Source organism: Ambystoma mexicanum, chromosome 2q (genome assembly GCF_040938575.1).
Source record: "Ambystoma mexicanum isolate Mex_15411 chromosome 2q, UKY_AmexF1_1, whole genome shotgun sequence".
Classification (NCBI taxonomy): domain Eukaryota; kingdom Metazoa; phylum Chordata; class Amphibia; order Caudata; family Ambystomatidae; genus Ambystoma; species Ambystoma mexicanum.
Genome location: NC_090924.1, coordinates 838,304,260 through 838,329,559, shown reverse-complemented (window position 1 = coordinate 838,329,559; position 25,300 = coordinate 838,304,260).

Here is a 25,300-nt window from a genome sequence, read left to right as displayed (position 1 = left end):
CAGCCTCTTGGCAACTTTTGTCTGTCACACTGCCACAAATATAGAGGTTAATTCATAGAATTCAGCGCACAAGTGGCGCACGCGGCTGACGCACAGTGTGCGCGTGCGACTTTCTGCACCAGCCGTGTGCGCTAAAATCTATTTCCGTGCACATCGTATTCATGGATTTTAACATCCAAAACCAGCCGTGGCACAGAGTGGCGCATTGACCCTGCAGCAGCGCCAGTTACGCCCCCAAACCGTACCCGTGCGCCATGTACAGCGCACAAATCCCGGACATGGCGCACAGGCTCACAACCTTGAAAACGCCTTTAAAACTCCCTGCGCACCCCTCCAAATACACGTAACCCGCTGCGCGGGTGTTCTCAAACGCGATTGGCCCTGTGCGAGCGGGGTACGTGTATTACTGGGGTTCGCGGGAAGTTTCACACGCGATTGGCCCTGTGCGAGCGGGAACGTGTATTACTGGGGTTCGCGGGAAGTGTCACACGCGATTGGCCCTGTGCGAGCGGGGTACGTGTATTACTGGTGTTCGTGGGAAGTTTCACACGCGATTGGCCCTGTGCGAGTGGGGTACGTGTATTACTGGGGTTCGCGGGAAGTGTCACATGCGATTGGCCCTGTGTGAGCGGGGTATGTGTATTAGTGGGGTTCGCGGGAAGTGTCACATGTGACTGGCCCTATGCGAGCGGGGTACGTGTATTACTGGGGCTCGCGGAAAGTTTCACATGCGATTGGCTCTGTGCGAGCGGGATACGTGTATTACTGGGGTTCGTGGGAAGTTTCACATGCGATTGGCCCTGTGCGAGCGGGGTACGTGTATTACTGAGGTTCGCGGGAAGTGTCACATGCGATTGGCCCTGTGGTAGCGGGGTCCGTGCATTACTGGGGTTCGCGGGAAGTTTCACACGCGATTGGCCCTGTGCGAGCGGGGTACGTGTATTACTGGGGTTTGCGGGAAGTTTCACATGCGATTGGCCCTGTGCAAGCGGGGTACGTGTATTACTGGGGTTCGTGGGAAGTTTCACACGCGATTGGCATTGTGCGAGCGGGGTACGTGTATTACTGGGGTGCGCGTGAAGTTTCACACGTGATTTTGCTGTCAGAGCGGGGTATGTGTATTTCAGGGGTGCACGTGAAGTTTCACACGCGATTTTGCTGTCAGAGTGGGGTACTTGTATTTCGGGGGTGCACATGAAGTTTCACATGCAATTTTGCTGTCAGAGCGGGGTACTTGTATTTCGGGGGTGCACATGAAGTTTCACATGCGATTTTGCTGTCAGAGTGGGGTACGTGTATCCAGTGTGGTGCACGGGGAGTCCTACACGTGAATTGGCAGTGTGGTTCCTCCCAGGTGTCCCCTCTACCCCCTCCACGGCCCCTGCAGGCAGCCCACACCACTGGGGACTACCCTGCAACCCTGGTCATGTCCCGAAGGCAGCCCATCCACCATGGGCATGCCCCCCATCCAAGCCACATGTCACCTTGCTATATGATCACCAACTCATGTCCCCCAGCACCCCCACCCCCCAGCAGTGAGGGACACCTGCCAGCAGGCCCCCATTCATGTCCCACTCATGTCCCCCTGTACCCCCACACCCCAGCAGTGAGGGGCACCTGCCAGCAGGCCCCCACTCATGTCCCCCTGCACCCCCACCTCCCAGCAGTGAGGGGCACCTGCCAGCAGGCCCCCACTCATGTCCCCCAGCACCCCCACCTCCCAGCAGTGAGGGGCATCTGCCAGCAGGCCTCCACTCATGTCCCCCAGCACCCCCACCCCCAGTAGTGAGAGGCACCTGCCAGCAGGCCCCCACTCATGTCCCCCAGCACCCCCACCCCCTAGCAGTGAGGGGCACCTGCCAGCAGGCCCCCACTCATGTCCCCCAGCACCCCCACCCCCCAGCAGTGAGGGGCACCTGTCAGCAGGCCCCTACTCATGTCTCACTCATTCCCCCTGCACCCCCACCTCCCAGCAGTGAGGGGCACCTGCCAGCAGGCCCCCACTCATGTCCCCCTGCACCCCCACCCCCCAGCAGTGAGGGGCACCTGTCAGCAGGCCCCCACTCATGTCCCCCAGCACCCCACCACCCAGCAGTGAGGGATACCTGCCAGCAGGCCCCCACTCATGTCCCCCAGCACCCCCACCCCCTAGCAGTGAGGGACACCTGCCAGCAGGCCCCCACTCATGTCCCCCAGCACCCCCACCCCCCCAGCAGTGAGGGGCACCTGCCAGCAGGCCCCCACTCATGTCCCACTCATGTCCCCCTGCACCCCCACCCCCCAGCAGTGAGGGGCACCTGCCAGCAGGACCCCACTCATGTCCCCCAGCACCCCCACCCCCCAGCAGTGAGGGGTACCTGCAAGCAGGCCCCCACTCATGTCCCCCAAGACCCCCATCCCTCAGCAGTGAGGGGTACCTGCCAGCAGGCCCCCACTCATGTCCCCCAGCACCCCAACCCCCAGCAGTGAGGGGCACCTGCCAGTAGGCCCCCACTCATGTCTCCCAGCACCCCCACCCCCCAGCAGTGAGGGGTACCTGTCAGCAGGCCCCCACTCATGTCCCCCAGCACCCCCACCCCCCAGCAGTGAGGGGCACCTGCCAGCAGACCCCCACTCATGTCCCCCATCACCCCCAACCCCCAGCAGTGAGGGGCACCTGCCAGCAGGCCCCCACTCATGTCCCCCAGAACCCCCACCCCCAGCAATGAGGGGCACCTGCCAGAAGATCCCCACGCATGTCCCCCAGCACCCCCACCCCCCAGCAGTGAGGGGCACTTGCCAGCAGTCCCCCACTCATGTCCCACTCATGTTCCCCAGCACCCCCACCCCCCAGCAGTGAGGGGCACCTGCCAGCAGGCCCTCACTCATATCCCCCAGCACCTCCACCCCCCAGCAGTGAGGAGCACCTGCCAGCAGGCCCCCACTCATGTCCCCCAGCACCCCCACCCCCCAGCATTGAGGGACACCTGCCAGCAGGCCTCCACTCATGTCCCCCAGCACCCCCACCCCCAGCAGTGAGGGGCACCTGCCAGCAGGCCTCCACTCATGTCCCCCAGCACCCCCATCCCCCAGCAGTGAGGGGCACCTGCCAGCAGGCCCCAACTCATGTCCCACTCATGTCCCCCAGCACCCCCACCCCCCAACAGTGAGGTGCACCTGCCAGCAGGCCCCCACTCATGTCCCCCTACACCCCCACCCCCCAGCAGTGAGGGGCACCTGCCAGCAGACCCCCACTCATGTCCCCCAGCACCCCCACCCGCAGCAGTGAGGAGCACCTGCCAGCAGGCGCCCACTCATGTTCCACTCATGTCCCCCAGCACCCCCACCCCCTGCAGTGAGGGGAACCTGCCAGCAGGCCCCTACTCATGTCCCCCAGCACCCCCACTGCCCAGCAGTGAGGGGCAACTGCCAGCAGGCCCCCACTCATGTCCCCCAGCACCCCCACCCCCCAGAAGTGAGGGGCACCTGCCAGCAGACCCCCACTCATATCCCCCTGCACCCCCACCCCCCCAGCAGTGAGGGGTACCTGCCAGCAGGCCCCCACTCATGTCCCCCAGCGCCCCCACCCCGTAGCAGTGAGGGGGACCTGCCAGCAGGCCCCCACTCATGTCCCCCAGCACCCCCACCCCCCAGCAGTGAGGGGAACCTGCCAGCAGGTCCCCACTCATGTCCCCCAGCACCCCCACCCCCCAGCAGTGAGGGGCACCTGCCAGCAGGCCCCCACTCATGTCCCCCAGCACCCCCACCCCCCAGCAGTGAGGGGCATCTGCCAGCAGGCCCCCACTCATGCCCCCCTACATGAAATAAAGATGCACAATCATGGCCCACTTCTACACCAAAATACCACAGCAAGCCACCCCATTCTTGAGACGCAATGATTTCCAAATCCACCCCACACTGACATGCCAACATGTACATCAACACATGTCTGTCACACACACACACACTGGTTGGCATTGATTGTGTAAACCCACATTTTCACATCCATTAACCCGATGAGCGAATCCCACACATGGAACTAAAATATAAAAATGTATTATGTACAAAAATAAAGCAATGAAATGAAAGCATAACAAAATAGCAAACATGAAATGAAAAGCATGTGCAAAAGATGAGTAAATGAAAAGTATAACCAATCCAAAGAAATCCAAAAGAAAAATAGTCCAAACTCTCCCTCCACCAACACAAATCCAAAGGAAACATAAAAAGATAAATCCATTGATCCAAGGTGAAATCAAAAGAAAAAGTTCAAATAAATCCATTGTCCAACTATGTACATTCCATTGTCAAGGGTCCATGAGCCAAACGAAAGAAATGAAACCTACCTAAGAAACTACCTAATAAAAAAATACATACAAATGTGTGTGGCATAGTCCATTCACCACAAATCAAAGGAAAAGGAAAAGGAAACCTAACTCTAAAAACTATTTACAATTGCAGCGGGCCAGTCCGATGGCTCACTTCCTGATTTCCCGGGCCAGGGCATCATCGAACTCCTGCTCGATGTTCCGTCCTCTTCCATGGCCCTGAGGGTTCGCAGGGACGATGACATGTGGACCTCCAACTCCCTGCGAATTGCCTCGAGGCACTCGGCCCGCCTCAGAGCCCTCCGCATGGAGTTCTCCGCCCTGACCATTGTGAGCCGTGCCTCTTCCGTCTGCTGCCGCTCCGCATCTATGGCCTGACCCAACCGCTGCCACACGGAAGACACTTCCAATCCTGGGTCCTCCTGCCCTCTGGCCGATGCCTGCCCCTCCGATGTTGAAGGCCCCGAGCCATCATGGCTTCCACCTTGTTGCTGCTGCTGCTGCGTCTGTGCCTGTGCCCTGGCTCTTGCTGCCTGCACGTCCTCGTCCGGCTGGGGTGCAGTTGTTGAGGTGGCCACCCCTGCTGGACATCCGACTCCCGACTGTGGCAGGGATGTGTCCTCCACCAGCCTGGCCGGAGGGTCAGAGGCAGCTCCACAGGGTACCCAGGTGATACATGGGTGGGAAGATGGCATGGAGGACGACTGGCACATAGGGGGTTCAGGTGAGGAGGGGGTCGGAACAAGGTCCAGCAAACGGAGGAATCCGGCCTTGGTGCCCCGTGCCAGTAGGTCAACGCGGTCAACGAGGCATTCGAAATAACGTGCAGTGTCCTCATGAAAACACTGCAGGTCACCTTGCATGCCCTGTTGACCCAACGCCATTCCACTCAGGAAAGGCTCAACCCGGTCCCGGATAGCCACGTCTGCAAGGAGAGGAAGGCCAGTTGTTGTAAGCGGATCCCCTGTCTTAAAACGGGTCTGGACGTAGGATGATGCAGTCACAGGATCGGGGACAGGATTACACACAGGTACCTCTGCGGCGGCCTGTGCTGCCTCCTGTCCCTGCCCCTGCACTGCACCACTAGCACCAGTGGAATCCCCACCTCCAGACCCTGTGTCTGTCCCTTCCACGGCCTCCTCCTCTACCAAACCCCCCACCAACCTGGATGACTCCGTGCCACCTTCCTCCGTCGGACCCTGTGGGGTCTCAGCTGCCCCTTCTGCTGCTGAGGAGTCCAACTCCAACCTCCGCCTCTTGGACCTACCCTCAGCAGCTGCGGCCTGGGACGCGGCACTGAACTCCTCACTCCCTGACGAGATGACAACCCGGGAGGGGAGCCGGACCTTGCGTCTCCGGCTGGCGGTGCGATCCCTGCCGCTGTGCTCCACAGCACCCTCTCAGCCCTCTTCATCAGTTGACGCTGCAGACGGGGAAAGATAGAACACAGGCATCAGGGCACTGTACAATGGACTGATACACACATGACAGCTGTACATGAGTGGCAGTGTCAAACTTCAGACATGGCATCACACTCCCTAACACAAATGTCATCTACTCACACACATGAGCAATTCCACAGCAATATTGCACCAGGCTGCACCATCCATACACTGCAACAGCATCAGCATCCGAAGGTGAGCCTGATGTCACATGAAACACGGGGAGTACACAACACATGCACACAAACCAACATACTTACATGCGTGTGTGCATGTCCACCAACTGTCAGAGTGATGAGATCAACATCCATGTCACTTCTGGCATTGAGCCTTCTACATGTCAGTGCCACATGCATTCATGTTGCATCACAGTTGCACACTTGTCAAATACACACACATGCACATGTACACAGTGCAGATACATGCAGCTGGAACCAACATCCATGTGCGACACCACAACCATGCCAACATACATACACAGTAATTCAAACATATGTGCATCCTCATCTGCATTTGGCCGGCATGCTTACCTACACATACACCATCCATGTGTCTCACTCACGCCCCTGTACATATACATCCATACATGGCCCTACAAAAACACATGTGCAACCTGCACAATACTGGCACACCACGACACGCACAGCGTCCAATCATTATGCATGTACACTTACCGCTCGACTCCAGACGGGTCTGCCTCTCAAGGACCTGGATGTGGAGCGCTGGGCATATGCGTTCCTGGACCCTCATTTGGTGGTCAGACAGGTGGCCCCAGTGCCCCTTGGCATCCGCTGCCTTCAAGAGGCGCCGGGCCTTGTCAAGGGTCCTGGACCTGAAGTCCTCCCAGCGCTTCTTGACATGTTTGATGTCGCAGACTGCCACCCCCTCCTTGTTGATGGCAGTCACGATGTCCATCTGGATCCTGGTCCGTCCTTCATAGTCGGCGCAAGAACTTCCAAAGAGGGCATCATACTGCCCCAGGACTTGCTCCACCAGGACACCAACTTCCCTGGCACTGAAGCTGGTGGCCCTCTGCCTCTCTGGCTGGGGGTTGCCAGTGGTGCCAGATGGTGGTGTGCCCGACATGGCAAACCCAGAGGCAGGTGTGGGTGGGCAACTGGGTCCTGGGGCTGGGCTGTGGAGTGATGGTATCCCAGTCGGGAGTCTTCAGTTCCAGCAGGGGTGGTCACATCAACTGCACCCCTGCAGATGGATGATGTGCAGGCAGCAAATAGCAGGGCACGTGGGCAGCAGGCAGGCAGGCAGCAGCAGATGGCAGGAGGGAGCGTGCTCGGGGCTCTGGGGGGCAATAATTCAGCCTTCTGGGCAGGAGCGTGGTCTTCTGTGTGTTGTTGCGTGGCCAGCTTGATACGGAGTGATTTTGCACGTGAAAATCTTGCACGTCAGTGTGTAATTCGAGGAAAGGTCCTTAGCGCGTAAGCATGTCAGCACACGTACGCGGTTTCATTGGACCAAAGGCCCTTAGCGCGTAAGCGCGTCTGTGATGTGACGCGCGCTGGCGTTTCCCTCGTGACGTGACCCTAGTGGCTCATGGCGCGTGAAAAAACTGCACGTCCGCGTGTGAATGCGTGTAATCCAAGGAAAGGGCCTAGGCGTCTGTGATGTGACGCGCGCGGGTGTTTCCATCAACACAGGTGCATGTTCATTGTACACGTCCAAAAACTGCACGTCCGAGGGTCAACTCGTGTAATTGGAGGAAAGGGCCTTAGCGCGTACATGTGTAAGTGACGTTGTACGTGTGAGCCACTTTAAAAGGTACGTGTAGGACCCCATTTTCTTGTACGTGCTTTTCGCGGAGAGCGAGTGGGTGAATTCTGTACTTCTTGTCGGTTCACACGCGATTACTTCACAGCGTTTCAAGTTCGTACTCCCTGTTACCTGACAGCGTTCATTTTTTTTGTTGGGCCTGTTTCCTCAAACAGCGTTCACTTCTTCTTTTGTCCTGTCTTCTCAGACAGCGTACAATTCTTCTTTTGGCAGGGGTGTTGCCAACGCGCACACGCGTGTTTTTTTCATGTTCTTTTTCCAGGCAGACAGTGAGTCGTGCACACATTTACCAACTGTGCTTGCCCCGTGTGTCGCGTACCCCTTCAGAGGTCATTGTAGGCTGCGTGCAACACGCGTACACTTATTTTTGTGTTCCTTGGTGCCACAGTGTAGTGTGGGTTCATTTTTCCACACACGTGGTCTATGAGGGGTTGCGTGCACGTTATTTTTTTTTTTTGGGGTGCCTGTGTGTTGCGTGACCCGTCATCTTCCCCCAGGGGTCACAGACAGCCTTGCTAGAGCATTAGGGTACGATTTCCATCTAGTACCCTACCCCTTTCACCCCCGATTGCTCAGGACAATCGTTTACTGCTACTCCCATACGCACAACAACATCAGTGCCATGGTTGGGAGGTGACCAAGCGGTAAGGAAGGCAAAGGTGGCCGACCTCCAAAAGGTGGGCGTGGTGGGCGCGGTAGGGGACGTGGCCAGGATTTACAGGGTGCCCCTAGACCCCCGTGTGTAGGACCAATCAGGGATACCCATGCCCCCCCGTGGTTGTGGGAAACGTAGCTGACACCATCCCAGCTCAGCCCTTGTTGGACCAGCCCATTGTGGCACCTGACTCAGCACAGGGTGACCCCCAGGCTGACTTCCAGGTCAGCAAGTCTAAGCCACGTGTGGTGGTGCAAGTTGGTGTCACCAGGCCACGTGGATCTGGGGCAGCAATGTCATCTGCTGCCCCAAGTAGGCAGGGTGGGGAGGCTGCAGGGGCAGCTGCAGCTCTATCCACCCCAGCTCTGAGTCTCCCAGCCGGGACAGTGTCGGTCCAGGTCCATCAAACCGACGTTGCCCCTGCCAACATCACACTTCAGCCAATGCCTGCACCAAGACCTATGGTCATTGTGCCTTCGCACACTCCTAGTACCCAGTCCACCGGTGCTTCTGCCCCTACTGACCAGAGCGGCGTAAGCCACTCAGGCTCCGCTCCACCTTTGAAAAAGAGGAAGAAGGGTGCTCTGGCACTACAGGCTGAGACCCCAGACACGGCTACACAATCTGGCACGTCAAGAAAGCCTAGCTTTAATGACGTTGAACTTGATGCACTTGTGAACTATGTGTCGGCACGTAGCCGCGACATGGTGGTGACTGCAGGGTGAAAGACCACACCTGGTCAACGCAGGGCACACTGGCAGACCATCGCGGACCGCATAAGTGCCCTTGGATTTGTGAGGCCCACAGCTGATGATTTCTACAAGCGGTGGAATGACCTGAAACGCAGAGCAAAGAACAAGCTGGCCTCAAATCATGCCGCTACTCTGGTGACTGGCGGTGGATCTCCACCAGAGGACAACAAACTCACTGAACATGAGTCTGTTGCTGGGACCTTTGTCACAGAGGAGCAGATCCAAGGCGTGGGAGAGCTACCTGATTACGACGCATTGTCCGGTGAGTGCCCATGCATGTGTGTGTAATCCATGTATATGTTGTTTGGGTGACCGGTTCTGATTGAGTGCCAGGTGAGGGTGTGTACTCCTGAGTGTTATGGGTCACCCATGTGCTTCCTCCAATACATTCACGTGCCTTTGATTTGGGTATGACAGTATCCCTTCTGCCCACAGTAGACAATTAGCCCCACATTACTGCTGTTGCCCTTGAACTATCATCTTGCAACAGCATTGTTCTGATTTTTTCTGTGTTCATTCAGGCTGATTGTTTAGATCATCCCATTTTTCATATGCTTTTTTAATCCCTAATGCCACATATGTGACATGCTTCTGTAATTGTTTACACCCCACATTGCGCCACTTTAGTTACCTGGTTATGTGAATTATTAGAACATTCAGGGCGAGGGAGTATTGGACTGCTGAAATTTATTTTTAGGGTCTGTTTGCATGTGGAACATGATAGTTGTTTCCTGTCATTTTGAAGTGACCAACCATTGATGTGTACATCGGCCTACAATCACTGTTTTATTGTACACTGGATGTGTTTCAGTGTGTGGCACATGCATATTTTGCAACACTATTCTGCATTATTCTTCTCATCATGTACATGTGACATGGATGTGTGACAGTACTCATTCACTGACATATCGCTGTAGTTGTCTAATTTACCATGGCTATGCTACATGACATCTGTGTGCTGGCATGTGTCATGTATGTGTATTGGACATGCCACTCACAGGCTGATGTGTGATGCCAGTGCTACACAACATGCTGCGAATGTGTTGCTGTTCCATCTTGGTGTCCTCATTGTCTGCCTTTTTGACTCCCCTTCAAACTCATTGACAGTGCATGCATGCCAGGGTTATAGTCATGTGGGACATGTGTAAACCATGTACAGGATCTTTGTCTTGTCAGGCCTATGTGTGTGATATGGTGCTCATGCCTGTTTCCATTTCTTGTATTTCATGTTTTTGCAGGTGATGACGCACTTGATGCTGGTGAGGTTCAGGAGATGGTACAGACCCAGGAGGATTCTCAGCCACGACCAGACACCAGTGGGGGACGTGGTGTGGTGGTAGGTGAAAACACTTTGGTACTGCAGACCATACTGTCGAGGGGTGTCTCTGGGTGCAGCTCCCCAGACCTCTATTCAAGTGCTGAGTCGGATGATGAGACTTATGTGCTGTCGCAGGTCAATGCTTCTGGCAGGGATTCTGCTCTGTCCAACCCACCTGCACCAGGGGTAGAACCCTCTATGGGGATGTCAGTGTTGGTAGGTCCGCCTTTGGCGGTTATGGATGTAGGGTCACACTCCACAGCATCTGATCCTGTTCCTGGGCCAGCAGATCAGAGGGGGAATGCAGTCCTGCAGCCTCAGGCAGTGCCAGCACAACAAGGCGCAGATCGCCTTGCCCCGAACAGGTGTGGTGCCCGCCGACGCGGTGGCCGTGCGCCACCAGGCAATACTGTATGGGAAAACTCCATGTACGGTATGGCAACCCAACAGGCAGCATCAGTAGAAATGATAGCTCAGGCAATGGAGAGGGTGGCCACTTCCATTATCCCCCCTGAAAGGCAGATGGAGCAACAACAGCAGGCAACAGACTACATTTGCCAATCACACAGGGAAGACATGTTGGCGTCCAACAGGGACCGACGGGCGGCACTGGAGACTCTGCGCGAATCCATATTAATAGAGTCACAGGGCCACATGGAAGCCCTGAGGGTAGAACTCCATAACCTCAGGCAGAGTCTGCTTGAACTTGAGGCTTCCCGAAATGTTAGGGCAGAACAGCAGCTGGAGCAGCTCACACGTTCGCTCTCAGCTGAGCTGCAGGCAACACGTGAGGAGATCCGGGCATCCTGCGAGGCCATGCGTGCAGAAGTGCAGGCAACCCGTGAGGTGCTGCATGGGGATCTCTGCACTTTAATCCTCCAGAATCAGACCTTCCAGACCCGCATGCTTGCTGCTATGGAGGACCATTCCAGGGCTTTGCGTGGGCTGCCTCCCATAGTGCCACCACCTCCTGATGCAGCAGCAGAGGGTGAAGAGAGCGACAGCAGTTCTCCCACAATGGCTAAGCCGTGAGCCCATGGAGGTATTTTTTTTTTGCAACATCCACGCAGGTGGGTGTTGGTGTGCACCCTGTCCTCGAACCTCCTGGGTGGCCCCTCCTCCCCCAGCCCCCACATGGCCATTTTTGATTTTTTTTTTTTTTTTTACAGTGTGTTGGCTTGTGTGGCTCCCGTGGGCATCCATGCAGGCTTGTCCTGAGTTTGGGTTAGATGCTTGGGTTTGTGACACACACACCCCTCCTGCTTCAATTTTCCATGGGCTTGCAAAGGGTGTGACCAAGTGACAGTGACTTACACAGTGACATTGGGCTCCCATGAGCTGTGTGGGCAGTCTGTAGTCAATACTGTGTGGACATCTCTAGTGGGTATTGTTGTTGTATTGTACACTGCATGGTGTATTGATATGTGCTTGTGCATCCATGTCTTCCTCCTAATTTGCAGGTTCCTTCCTCATGTCTTCACAAGGTCGTCTCCTTTGCAGATGGAGTTCATGTTGTATACAGTACACTGACACATTTGTGTGGCAGCAACACTCTACAGTTGGAAGGGGTCGATGTGCTTGTTTATTCAGGTTGTAAGACTACCACTACTTTGACTTCGTACTGTCATGTTTTAGCAATGTTTCATGGTGTTTTGCTGTATTGTGTTCATGGTAAGTATTTGTTCATGTGTGTTGTTTGTTATTGATTACTGGGAGCATATTGTCTGTGGGCAGTTTCCATTTGGGACAGTGCACTTTGTGACACTTGTGTCAGGGCTTGTGCATTGCTTTGTTTGCTTTCACATTGCATGACATGCCATGGTGTGTTGGGTGGCGGAGCTGGGGAGGGGTTGGGTGACATGGCGCTGTTTTCATGTTGTATTTTGCAAGGGGGTTATCAATTTAGCAGCATAGATGTATGTCTTATAATGACACAGCATTGGTGGTGTTTCAGTAGGTAGGGGTGCACACAATGTAACACTTCCAGGTGACCAATCTCAGGCTGGTATGGTTGTGACAGTTGACTGTCCCTTATGCCATCATCATTGATTGTCAGCTGGTATGTGCCAGGGCTGTGTGCACTCCACAGGGGTGTGATTTTAGGTGAAGTAATTAGCCACCAGCTGCGTACGGGCTGCCTCACCACGTGCCCTTTCCCCTCTCATGCGCAGTGGCCGTGCATGTGGTTGGGGATGTGGGGGCACCACCATGTCCACCGGCAGGCCCCGGAGTGTTGCAACGTTGTGCAGGACACATGCTGCCACTATGATCCTGCACACTACTGGGCGAGTGTACAGCAGCTGCCCACCAGAGCGGTCAAGGGAGCGAAAGCGTGACTTGAGCACTCCGAATGTGCGCTCCACTATGCCCCGTGTTGCAATATGGGCTGTGTTGTATCTTACCTCTGGTGGTGTGGTGTGGTTCCGAATTGGCGTCATCATGTGGGTGCTCAGAGGGTAGGCACTGTCCCATGGGGAGGTGGTGATGGGTATCATTAGTGGGTTTGTAACATTACTCAGTATCTGATATGCATGCATGCATGTGCAGTGGCATTTATACTCACCAAGCAGCCATGTATTGCCATGCCGCCCAGCTTCTAGGTCCCGGTTTAGGGTTGACATTCTGTAAATGAAACTGTCATGGGTGGACCCTGGATAGTTGGCATATACTGAGGTGATGATTCCCTTGGCATCACATACTACCTGTACGTTGATGGAATGCCAGTGCTTGCGGTTTATATAGATGTGCTCCATTGCCCTGGGGGACGTAGAGCCACATGGGTGCAGTCAATGGCACCTAGCACTTTGGGGAATTGTGCCACCCCGTAGAAATCATGGATGGCAGCCTGCCTTTCTGCAGGTGTTCTGGGCAGGTATATGTGCCTGCGGACTGATGGGCGTGCAGTCATGATGGCCAACACCTGGTGTAGGCAGCGTGACTGCGTGGCCTGTGACACCCCCCCACTATAGCACTTGTCCGCTGAAATGATCCAGTGGCCAAGAAGTGCATTACATTAAGCACCTTTTCAAGGGGGCTCAGTGCTGGGGAGCACAAGGTGTGTGATGTGAGGTCATCCTCCCACTCACTCACCAGGTCGAGTATTATGTGAGGTGGAAACCTGTACCTCCCATACACCTGGTCATCAGGCATCCCAAAAAGTCTGGTACTAGGTGTAAACATTCTGGGCCTGACTATCCTCCTCCTCCTCCTGCGGTATCCCACGACCACTGCTGCAAGGAACGGTATATTCATCTTAGCGTCTGAGCTTGTTTGTTGTTTGCGTGCACTTTTATGCTGCGCGGGTCCACGTACACCTGCTTCCTGCTGGTGTACGTGTTTCCGGATTAGCGCGTCTTTTTTGGCGCACGCATTAGCCCCGTTCGATTCCATGAATACGTGTTGTAGGCACACCTGTGGGAGTCCCGCGCATTTGCCTCCTGTACTTCCCCCGTGACGCCCACATTTTCACGCGTTGTTCCCCATTCTGCATGTTACGCCCCGTGTTACGCCTACTTTTGTTGTGTGCGCTGCGCTATGTGCGCTTTCACTGTGCACATAGCGCACGCTGTTTGAAGACGTGTGCGCCAGCGTGCGCCACGCAGGATTTTAGCGCACATCCATGGATTTACACGCGCACAGACTTCCATGAATCGCTGTGCGCGGGTTTCACTGCGATTTTCGCACTTGCGCTGCGATTCGCACACTTTCGCACGCTTGCGCGGAAATTTTCAGCGCACATTAATTCCATGAATCGGCCGGATAACCTGTTGCTGCCCCAAGACTGACTTCCTCTCAGCTTCAGCAATCTTCAGCATTACAGGTTATTACTCCCATGTTCTGTCCAAACACTCAGTTCCACTTACCAAGACTTATCCACACCTTTTCTACTCAAGTAATTACGAATAGGCTGTAGTGCCACACTTTCAGCTTTAGGTAATAATGCCACACTTAGACTTGAGGCCACAGGACTGTTGGCAACTTCATATTTCAGGTGGAGGGATTTAAAAAGTAGTTGCTTCACTGGAAAAAGAGTTCGCCTCTTGGCTTGGATATGGCTTGTTATTTTCTTCCGTATAGCCACTTTATAAAATAAAGGATGTCAATTCAGAATGTTATAAGTTTTAGTCTTCAAAGTGAACCCCTAATTAGGCACAGATGACCACTTTTTAAGATAGCTTTTTGACTTAAAGAATTGAATGGAATTGTATTTCCATGTAAAGTTAAAGGGAAATGTAATTAGTCACAGGTGACCTTCCTTTGTGCTTGTTTCACTATTAACGCTTGTAAGATAGTATCTCTGTGTTTTCGGAATGGAAAGCAGTTTCCTTTTCCACAATTGAAGACATGCGCCCACTCCGGTAAAATGAACAAGTGTTTAACAATGACTGTAAAGGTCTTTACTTTCCACACGAACACTCTGACATTTACAATAGACACCCGTGTTACATTTCCATTGTTAACACAGTACTTGAAAGTAACAAACAACTTCTACTTGCTTTCAACTCTACGCAAGTTGTTTTGGAGCTGGATACAGTTACCAGCAAGGCTTTTTAAGTGTTTCATAGTGCTGAGCTGACATACTCTTCCTCCAAAGACCTGGCCTCCTGGTCCAGGTTCCTTTTCCTCTCCGACTTCTGATTCCCACACATTCTTAGCAGGTCCCCCCGTGTTCCAGGCCCAAACTGGATTACTTCCAAAGAAGTCTCCCCAGACCCATCAATCAAAGGGGGACTGTGGTTTTCTCCCCCCTTTTGATTAACAGATTGTAGCTGTGTTTTTAGTTTCTTTTGAGCTATATGATGAATCCATTCATCAAAACATGGGCCCTCACTACCCAAAACCAAAGACATGGGAAGATCAGATATTACAGTCACGAATAATGAACAATTCTTCCCTAGAATGGTGACATCAAGAATGGTTAAGGGAGGTTTTTCCATTTGCCCATGAACATAATTTAGTTCTTTATAGCCCATGGATTTCCAACTAGCTAGAACAAGAACAGCTTGTATGGCATAATTTTTACTTCCAGTATCTTGCTAGGCCCAAATAGTCTTCCCCTGAAATGCCACGGGTATTCTGTAAGTGTACTTTTCACCAGTACACAAACTGTTACCTGCCTGATCTCTTTGTTTATACTCAGACAAATGTAAGGATGACATACTATAATTGGAAATTGTTTGGTTTTGCACTCATCTTGAAGATTATTTATCGATGTTGAAGTCCACACCCATATTCATGCTGGTCAAGACTTCCACATCACAAACATCTTGACTCGGGACATATATCTCTCTCAGAAAAACCTAGATCTCTAAAGGAAGAAGTGTTTTCCTGTGAACTTATGGAATGAGAATGTTGGGTCCTAAGAAAACCTGGAGGTAAGGTTTTGTCTCCCACTTCGGATGTGGATTTTTTTTGTTGTTAGATACAAAAGATACAAAGAAGGATACCCATGTAATTTTCTATCCCTAAATCTGAGAGTTTCCTCAAAAGGATGAGGGTTCTATTCTTCTTCTATACTCCAAATATCACTTGCTTGCTCTTGAAGAAGAGGTTCACGTTCCGGGAAAATATTGTCTTTCTCAAATCAGTATAACATGGTAGCCTGATATTCTCTCTTTTTATGTTATACAAGGGCTCAAGGTTAGGGAAACCACTCTCTTTCTTCATACAATATAACATGATATCTTGGTGATTTTCCAGTTTGGCCTTACTGGAAATAGTGTCATAAAATTCACAAGTAGAAAAGGGTGTTCTAGGGTCATTACCAGCATTTGCAGGTGAATTTCTCACCTGATGCCATGACTCCCAAGCTACAGCATACATTAATCTGCCCAATCTATCTCCTCAGTGCATTCCATGTGCAGTAGCTGAGAAATTGAGAACCGTAAGTTTAAATTCTTTTCCACTAGAGATAAGGGGATAGATCTTAAATCTGGGTTCTTGTTTCGGTGCATTGGAGGCATTGAGACTCTAACCCGGGATATAGGTCAGTAGAAAGACACACCCAATACCCTACTTACTTGCGATATTAAGTAGCTTTGGGTTTTCACCATAAGTTATTAAGGAGATCCAGATGTAGAACCCTTGCTCACTGTTCTTAGAGAGGCACAGCTCCACCTCACTGATGAGGCCCAACCAGGCCGAAACATGTGTCTGGGGTTGCTGTTGGTACTCTTGTTCAGAAGAGAATTGCCTGGCATTTCGGTGCTGGACTGCCCTTGGGCAGGACAAAGACTGATATGTAGAGGTCATTTCTCTTCTGTGAAAGGGATAGTGAGCTAAAGAATCTGGTTGAGACTCTAACATGGGATATAGGCCAGTAAAAAGACACTCCCAGAACCCCCCTTACTTCTGCATATTAAGTAGCTTTGGGTTTGCACCCTAAGTAACTAGGGTAGTCCAAATGTGGAATCCATGCTCACTGTTCTTAGAGAGCCACAGCTCCACCTTAGTGACATGGCCCAACCAGGCCGAAACACGTGTCTGGGGTTGCTGTTGGTACTCTTGTTCAGAAGAGAATTACCTGGCATTCCAGTACTGGACTGCCCTTGGCCAGGACAAAGACTGATATGCAGTGGACATTTCTCTTCTGTGAAAGGGATAATGAGCTAAAGAATCTGGCTGAGACTCTAACCCGGGATAGAGGCTGGCAGAGAGACACTTTCAGAACCCCCCTTACTTTTGCATATTAAGTAGCTTTGGGTTTTCACCCTAAGTTACTAGGGTAATCCAGACGTGGAAGCCTTGCTCACTGTTCTTAGAGGGGCACAGCTCTACCTCACTGATGAGGCCCAACCAGGCCGAAGCACATGTCTGGGGTTGCTGTTGGTACTCTTGTTCAGAAGTGAATTGCCTGGCATTTCGGTGCTGGACTGCCCTTGGGCAGGACAAAGACTGATATGCAGTGGAAATGTATCTTCTGTAAACAGGGTCGGATTGGTCCCTCTGCCTTTTGGTCGGCCTATGGCCGGGTCGAAATCGTCCCTGAGGAGTGGGGACCGGTTTCTGGCCATGCCTGGGCCGCTTTGGAAGAAAGAAAAATTGAAAAACAAAAAACAAAAATGCCTTTTTTTTTCAAAAAACCTTTCATCCTTCTTAGGTCGATAAATAAGTACCAACACAGGTTGGGTGATATTGTATGCAATTTGTTCTATAAAAAAGAGCTTAAGTGTAAGTGCTACACAATAACATATTATCATTTGGTCTTGGACGTCTGCTTGGATTCACAGTAATTTAGTGTACTTAGGGACAATGCTATTTGATGCCACGTCCGGCTTTGTCAAGGGGTGAAAGGTTGTGTTTCATTGCTTTCTGGGATGTCACTTTGGGGTGGGGTCAAATGACATCACTTGCAGTGATGTCATCAGGGGTCAAGGGCCGTGAGGCGAGGGGTGGGCCACTTTTTTGAGGCAAGGGGTGGGCCACTTTTTTTGGGTGACCGGGCCTATTTTCTGTCCCTGTCCGACCCTATCTGTGAAGGGATAGTGAGCTAAAGAATCTGGTTGAGACTCTAATCCAGGATATAGGCTGAGTCAAGCCATATAGGACAGAAACTTAGTTGGGCTATGATAAAATAGTGTGACTTAGTAGTCAAGGCGACTGACGCTGTGTAGAAGCAGGTCATATCGACTTGCAAATAAATTGGGCAAAGTATATAAATTGTGTATCATTTTTTATACGAATTGATGCTTAAAGTTGTCACATGGACTTTTAATAATTGCAATTTTGTGAAGTATGGTGTGTATTATCTTTGTGTAATATTTGTATTTTTATTTATTGTATGATAAAATTGACTTTTGTACTTTGTAAGAAATTTGACCCCATTTGGAAGAGCGATTATTTGTTTCTAAGCTCTTCCAAGAGGGATGTGAGGACACTAGCAGTGACACTTGCCCAACAACCCCTTTTGGTTTATTCAATATATACATTCCCACGGAGCAAGGAGGTCCATTAGCCCACAGTGGGCTCAGCCATTGCGAAAAATAGTGAAAACTTAAATTTAGCACACCTTCCTCTGTGCAGCCTCTGCAATATAGGTTTTGAGAACAGTGGGGCCCTCTCAGAACTTGCAGGTAAATTCTGCTCTCTCCACGTTCCGGCGTCCCTTCTGTGCTCACACTTCCTCGTGAATTGCCAGCCTTGTGCTGCTCCTCTACTACTACTACTGCCAGCCGTCCAACTCCTGCTCCAGCTCCTTCCTCCTTTCCTCTCTGCTGCATCCTTTTATGCCCCCTGTTAACTTGCTTCTTCCATTATTGTACCTTGTTGTTATATTGTAAAGCGCTTTGGATCAAAGTGCTATATAAACCTAATAAACATAAACATAAACAATTAGCTTCAAGTGTAAGCCATCAGCCTCAATTGCCTGACTGTTGAAGTGACTATATGACTTAAATTGCCTGACTTGTATATCTAGATGCCTCTTCAGCCCTCCCTTTCGTCTCAGTTCCTCTAGGATTCTGAGACATTTAGTTTGTTTCCCCAAAATTAGGTTTTTCTACTTCTTGATTACTTTTAAGGGTAGATTGAATTCCCTTAGTCATTTTAACAGAGGGCCTGTGAGTTTTAACTTGTCTAGAGGAAGATGGTTTAGAGAAGACAACATGTCTACAATCCTTTTTAGTGTACCCTTGGAATTAAGGAGGATATTTAGGTTTAGATACCAAAAAGAGGCTTTCTTTTGGTATAGTAGACTTTAGGGTTCACCACCTTAGGTTTAATAGGAGTTTGTGAGATATTAAAATAACAATAAGCCATAACCTCTTTTGGTTCTGTGTTAAGAGTCCCCCTACAAGAGAATATATACTGTGGGCCCGATTCATGGAATTTTTTGGCACGATTCAAAGTGACTTTGCGCTGCTGAAAAGTGACTTTGCACTACCGACACAAACCCTGATTCGTGGAACTGTGCAAAGTGTATTTTTGCAGGGCAAAGTCAGTGCAAAGTCATTTTCTGCTACAAAAATGACTTTGCGCTCACTTTTCAGCAGTGCAAAGTCACTTTGAATTGTGCCAAAAATTCCATGAATCGGGCCCTAAGTCATCCCACGGAATCTCCTCACTTCCCTGGCCCTCTGTCTCCACCTAGGTGATCCTGCCGCAGTACAGCACCCCCAGTGTTGGGATCAGGAAGTGTCTGTCTTCCCCAGGCCACCTGGGAGGAGACTTTAGGCAGGTTTTCTGTGAGGGACCATGTCAATTTACACTTAAGAACAAAAGGACCCATTTGTGCAATTTGTAACTTTTCTACAATGTAATGGAAAAATAAAGATTAAAACAAGGGCAACATCGCCTTTACACTTTACTTTTCCACTAGGCTTCTGGAAAAGTGTAACTCTCACACAATTGTGGGAGACATTTGCAAAGGATTCCAATGGCATCTGCATTCTTTTACCAGGGGGTACTTTCAGAGGGATTCCATTGCATTATTAACAGCATGAAATGACATGTCGGTGCTAACGAAACGCCAGACACATTTGCCAGGCGTGTTGGGACCAAAATTCCACCTGACAAATTCTAAAAAAAAAACACAGATCAGAAAAAATGCCTTTAATAATGTTTCAACACGTTAAATGCCAGGTTAGACCCGTGAAAACATCCTTAGTATGCTCAGCTAGGAGTGAAAATGTCTTCTATTTGTATAAGCTTAGTATTGCCAGTTTAAATGTTTTGATGAGGGACGTGGTTCGAGCATTCGCTGCTCGGACCGGCATGTGAGATCTAGGTCACAGATTAAAATGTAGAATGTTTAACTCAGCCTTTCATCCTTCGGCGGTCAAAGAAATTAGGACCAGTTTAGATTGGGCAATGCAATATATCTGTCATGTTTCTAAGTGATATCACATTGTTACATCGTGCTTCATGTATGATATCATCCTGCTTTCAAGTGCTTCATTTCAAGTTTGGGAAACAAATGTCATGGTACAAAAATGTATCGACCTCAGCAGGATGAAGACATGAGTCTGTTCTATTGGAATTCGAACCTCCCGGGTCAGTTTTCACACAGCTCTATAAAGTAAGCACTTAACGCAGAGTTCTATTGCAGCGGCCTCGTGTCTGGCTGCACAGAGATTTGCCAGGTGTAAAGGGCTTCGGGTATAACCCTGTACCATTCACAGAGCCGGTTTTAGGGCAGTGCTGGCCCGGCGCCCGCCCGGTGCGCCATTAGCCCCCATGGCGCCAGCTCGGGTTGCCTTTCAAGGGCTACCCGAGCTGGCGTGGTTGGAGAAATGTCATTTTGAAATTAAATGCGCTTGCAGGTGCATTTAACAACAATCGGGTGCTGGCCATGGGCGTAGGACATGGGGGGCACAGGGGGACAAATCCCCCCCACAATTTTAAGTGGGGGGATACAATGGCATTTATCCCCCCAGAATATGTAAGTAGAATATGTAAGTGCTGTGCATGCAGCGTGTAAAAATGTGCAGCGTGTAATTATACTTCTGCAGGCTGCAGCCATCAGTGTGCAAAAGTACAAGTTCTGCCGACTGCAGACTTAAAGATACATCCCTGAAGATTACCAGGCCACGTGAAAGCCATGCAAAGGGGCCCTCGCAGCCTTTAATATCATTATTGGGGTCCTCATGCACGACCCATATAAGGTGCTGGAAATGGAAAAAGTGAGCATTGCCTGGTCAGCCTAGTGCCAGGGTTTGGGGCTCAGGGCGCTACTGCATGGCACACTTTGTCTTAGTCCAGTTCTGCCTTACTCCGGTATTGCATACCATGTCCCCATCAATGATGGGCCCTTCCTCCTACTGTCATACAAGGTGACTTGGTGCATCTGCATCACATGTCCAGCCCCCATTAACATCTGCACCCAACAACCTGTCATGTACATTCCCAGAGTCACATTAGGGAGACGTTAGGGTCTGGTCGGCGGGGGATTTATGTGGGTGGGCTGAAGCTACCATGTTAGGGCCCGGTCGGTGGAGGGGTGCATGTGGGGGGCTGAAGTTTGCATGTTAGGGCCTGGTCGGCGGGGGATGCATGTGGGGGGCTCAAGCTTCCATGTTAGTGCCTGGTTGGTGGGGGGTGCATATGGGGGGCTCAAGCTTCCATGTTAGGGCCTGATCGGCGGGGGTGCATGAGGGGGGCTCAAGCTTCCATGTTAGGGCCTGGTCGGCGGGGGGGCATGTGGGAGGGCTCAAGCTTCCTTGTTAGGGCCTGGTCGGCATGGGGTTCATGAGGGGGGCTCAAGCTTACAGGTTACGGCCTGGTCAGCAGGGGGGTGCATGTGGGGGTCTCAATCTTCCATGTTAGGGCCTAGTCGGCAGGGGGTGCATGTGGGGGGGCTCAGGCTTCCATGTTAGGGCCTGGTCAGCAGGGGGGTGCATGTGGGGGTCTCAATCTTCCATGTTAGGGCCTAATCGGCAGGGGGTGCATGTGGGGGGGCTCAAGCTTCCATGTTAGGGCCTGGTCAGCGGGGGATGCATGTGGCGGGCTCAAGCTTCCATGTTAGGGCCTGGTCGGCAGGGGGTGCCTGTGGGGGGCTCAAGCTTCCATGTTAGGGCCTGGTTGGCGGGGTGCATGTGGGGGGTTAAAGCTTCCATGTTAGGGTCTGGACGGCGGGGGGTGCATGTGGCAGGCTCAAGCTTCCATGTTAGGGCCTGGTCGACTGACCTGCAGAAAATGACATGTCATGTTATAACACAGAACTACATAATTGGCAGCGTTTTGTTGGTGGGCAATGTGATTGTCCTACCATTCCATTATAAATGCACAGCTCTAGCTTAGTTGGAAGAAAGCCACTTTTCCTAAATGAATGGAAGTAGAGTCAGGGAAGCACAGCAAATGTACCCTGTGGTTGGTGAACAGTGCCAGCAAACGACCAAAGCGCAAACTCTGAAGAGGCAGCCGTGTCTCACATATATGGCAAAGGCCAGATGTCTATGTAATTAGGGGCTGCACTGTGCATTTTTAAGCACTAATGTAAATTAACTGCCCACGTTTTGGGAGCTGTGTTATGAATGTAATACCGAAGCATCCTCTGATGAGTAAAGAGGAAACCATATGGCCAACACCCCAGGCATCCCCCAAAAGGAGTTCCATATTAGTGGCCCAAACCTTCAACTTGTTTAGCTCGTGGCCGAATGTTTGACCCTCCCACCGTGGTTGGCATGGTTCCTGATGATAGAAATTACAGGTGACCACGTGCCAGCCAGCGTGGGAAGGAGGGATTAGGGAGAGGTTTTGGATGGGCAGGGGGATAGTAGGGAAGCCGGGAAGAGGATTAGGGTAACAAAATTGGATAGGTAGAGGGATGTTAGCAGAAAGAAAACACCTTGATTATCTGCATACCTACATAGCGACCTGACCTCACCTAATCAGTGTTTCGTGCTCTGAAACACTTGTGTACGAGCGCGATTAGAAATAAAATATCAAAATCAATAGTAACCAAGCTTGTCTGAAAAAATAGCCTACAGCCTTCCTAAATCACTTCAAACATACATTCCTCTGACCCCCTTGTACCTGAACATTAGAAACAAAGCATTGGACCTGTAACACCCCCTTAATGGGAGTTGAGGTAGCAAATTGTACATAGCAACATAATGATGGCAGCATAATCAAATAAAACAGCAGGGAGCTTCTCCCCTCATGATTGACAAAACTCATGGAAATGGCCCAAGCGGTCTGCTTGAGCGGTTGGGGGAAGATGGGCACAGGGTAAGTGGGAACATGTTGCAACTTATGTCAAGGGCTTCAGGCTGGTACAAGTTAACGGTCAAGTGAGGAAAACGGGAAAAATAAGGTGGTCCCCTAGGCGCAGTATAAGGGCCTTTCAATCATTACATTTAAAAGGGGCCTCAAATTTCCAGATGACATTGACAATATATTCCTTTCTATATTACATTCTTCTGGGGCTTACAATGTGCGCTTTGCTGGAGACCTACCGGCCATCACTTCCCTCAAGCCCACCTTGGAGACTTCCCTCATACACAAAAGCAAAGTCTCCAAGGTGTCCTCTGTCCCCCCCCAGATTCTATGTGTCTCCTACACCCCTGGTGCTGGCACCCTATTGAGATAATTACCACTCTGCTCTGGCGGGGTAGTGTTGCGATAATCATCTTAATAGGGCGTGGTCACACCCTATTGTGAAATGCACCGGCTCCCGAGAGCACATTTAATTTTAAAACGACACTTCTCCCACCACAAAAAGAAACATTTGGCGCATCCATTTCTTTTTCTGCCCGGGGCGCTGCTGCCACTAAGGCCGGCACTGATTATTATAATAGATTATTCTAATGCACCTAATACCCAGAGGTTTCTAAGCGCGACCCGAGGATCGAACCTGTGTTGCTCCAGATCGTCTGTTTTAAGTATGACGGTATTAATGCATTTCTATTGTTGATAATATGAAACACAGCAACAATAATATAACACCTTCAGAGTTATGTAGGCACGTTTACCTGATAATAATAACAATAATACAAAATAATAATTATTTTATACACCCTGCTTTAAAAGTGCTGATAGTTTACTTTCCTGCTGGTGTTCACAGAAAATCAACGGCACAAAATACCCGCCCCCAAACTCAAACCACTATATTGGGGATATAAGCACCGCTAACATCTATCCAGAAACATGCCCTTGCAAGAGGGTAGGGACTCTACTGCTGCCGCCGCCTCCCCACCATCTAACTCGTAGAGCCCTTTCTTACCTTCGCAAGTGGAACAGCGGCGTGTGAGCTGCTGCAGGACGCCGGGTGGGCAGTGACCTCAGTGCTTAGAAGCAGGCATGCACCGAAGACTACAGCACAGACGCGAGAAGCTACTGCAGGCCAGCGAAGACCGCAAAGCACAAAAGCCGTCACCCGGGAAATGTCGACAAATTCCGCTGCTTCTCCAAGCTATTTCTTCGACAATCTCTGGCTGCTTTGCACTGCGGGGGAGATGCATTCCCAGAGCCGCACCCAGGTCAAATCTACAAACCCAGGCTGCAAAGGAAAAAAAAAGCTTCTCCTCAAAAAAAGCTGCAGCATGATAATAAAGTGTCAAATCCATGCAAGCATTTCTGCGTCTCTCCCTACCTACCTATTCATATATAATGGCAGCAGTAACGTTAAAGATAGATCGAATTTTACATAGAAACATGCACAATGTCTTCCTCTTTAGTTTTTGATCTCATTTATGAAAGTTCACAAATTTGGCATGCAAACTAATCTGGCCACATCCCAACAGTGATGCTAAATCTGGCAAAGCTTCATCAACGTTTTAATGCCAAACAAGACTGGGGAGAAGGGGGTGCTTTTTGCATGGGTTTTTTACATAAATGCTGAAAAATGACTATTTAGTCGATTTTAAACATTTGGCACAGTCCTTCTCCGTATTAAACTGAAATGAAGCACGCTATGAACATGAAAAAAAATAATCTCATCAGGCAGAGAGATATTCAGTTTTAAAGGCCCAAACCAAATATAGTTTGCGCTGCGCAACACAAAATGTCAGCAAGACAAAAACAAATGTATTACCTTTATGCTGGCAATACTGAAAACCACTCACAAAGAGCACACCCAAATGGATCAACATAAAATAAAGTTTATAATGTGCAACACGCCGAAACATCTGCAGCACATCCAACATGGAACCTATGCACATGTAGGTCAAAGGGACAAAGGGATATACTGTGGAACGTGCGCCATAATTCTCAACACACACACCACCCCTCTAACCTCAACCACCACCTACCATTAAACAAACACTGGCAAAGGCAAGCGTTTTGTATTTTGTGTAGCTTTGGGTACGCATGCTCCAGGCTTTGCCCACATTGTACTACCTCAAATAAGATGGCAAAAGATGGAACATGGTGTGATTACCTAGGCATATAAATGAGTGCCTGGAAAATGCCTAACACCTTTGCACAAGCCCAAAATGTTGGTTTGGTCAATGTGTGTTTTCAACAGGACTTTAGTGCAAGTGTGATCTAGCACCTTGAAGCTCTCTTGTGCTAGAGAGAATTACTAATAAGATCTCAGACCAAATAACCGGACAGACTCAAAGAATATTGCAAAGTACTGAACTTGATTACACAGAGGTTTT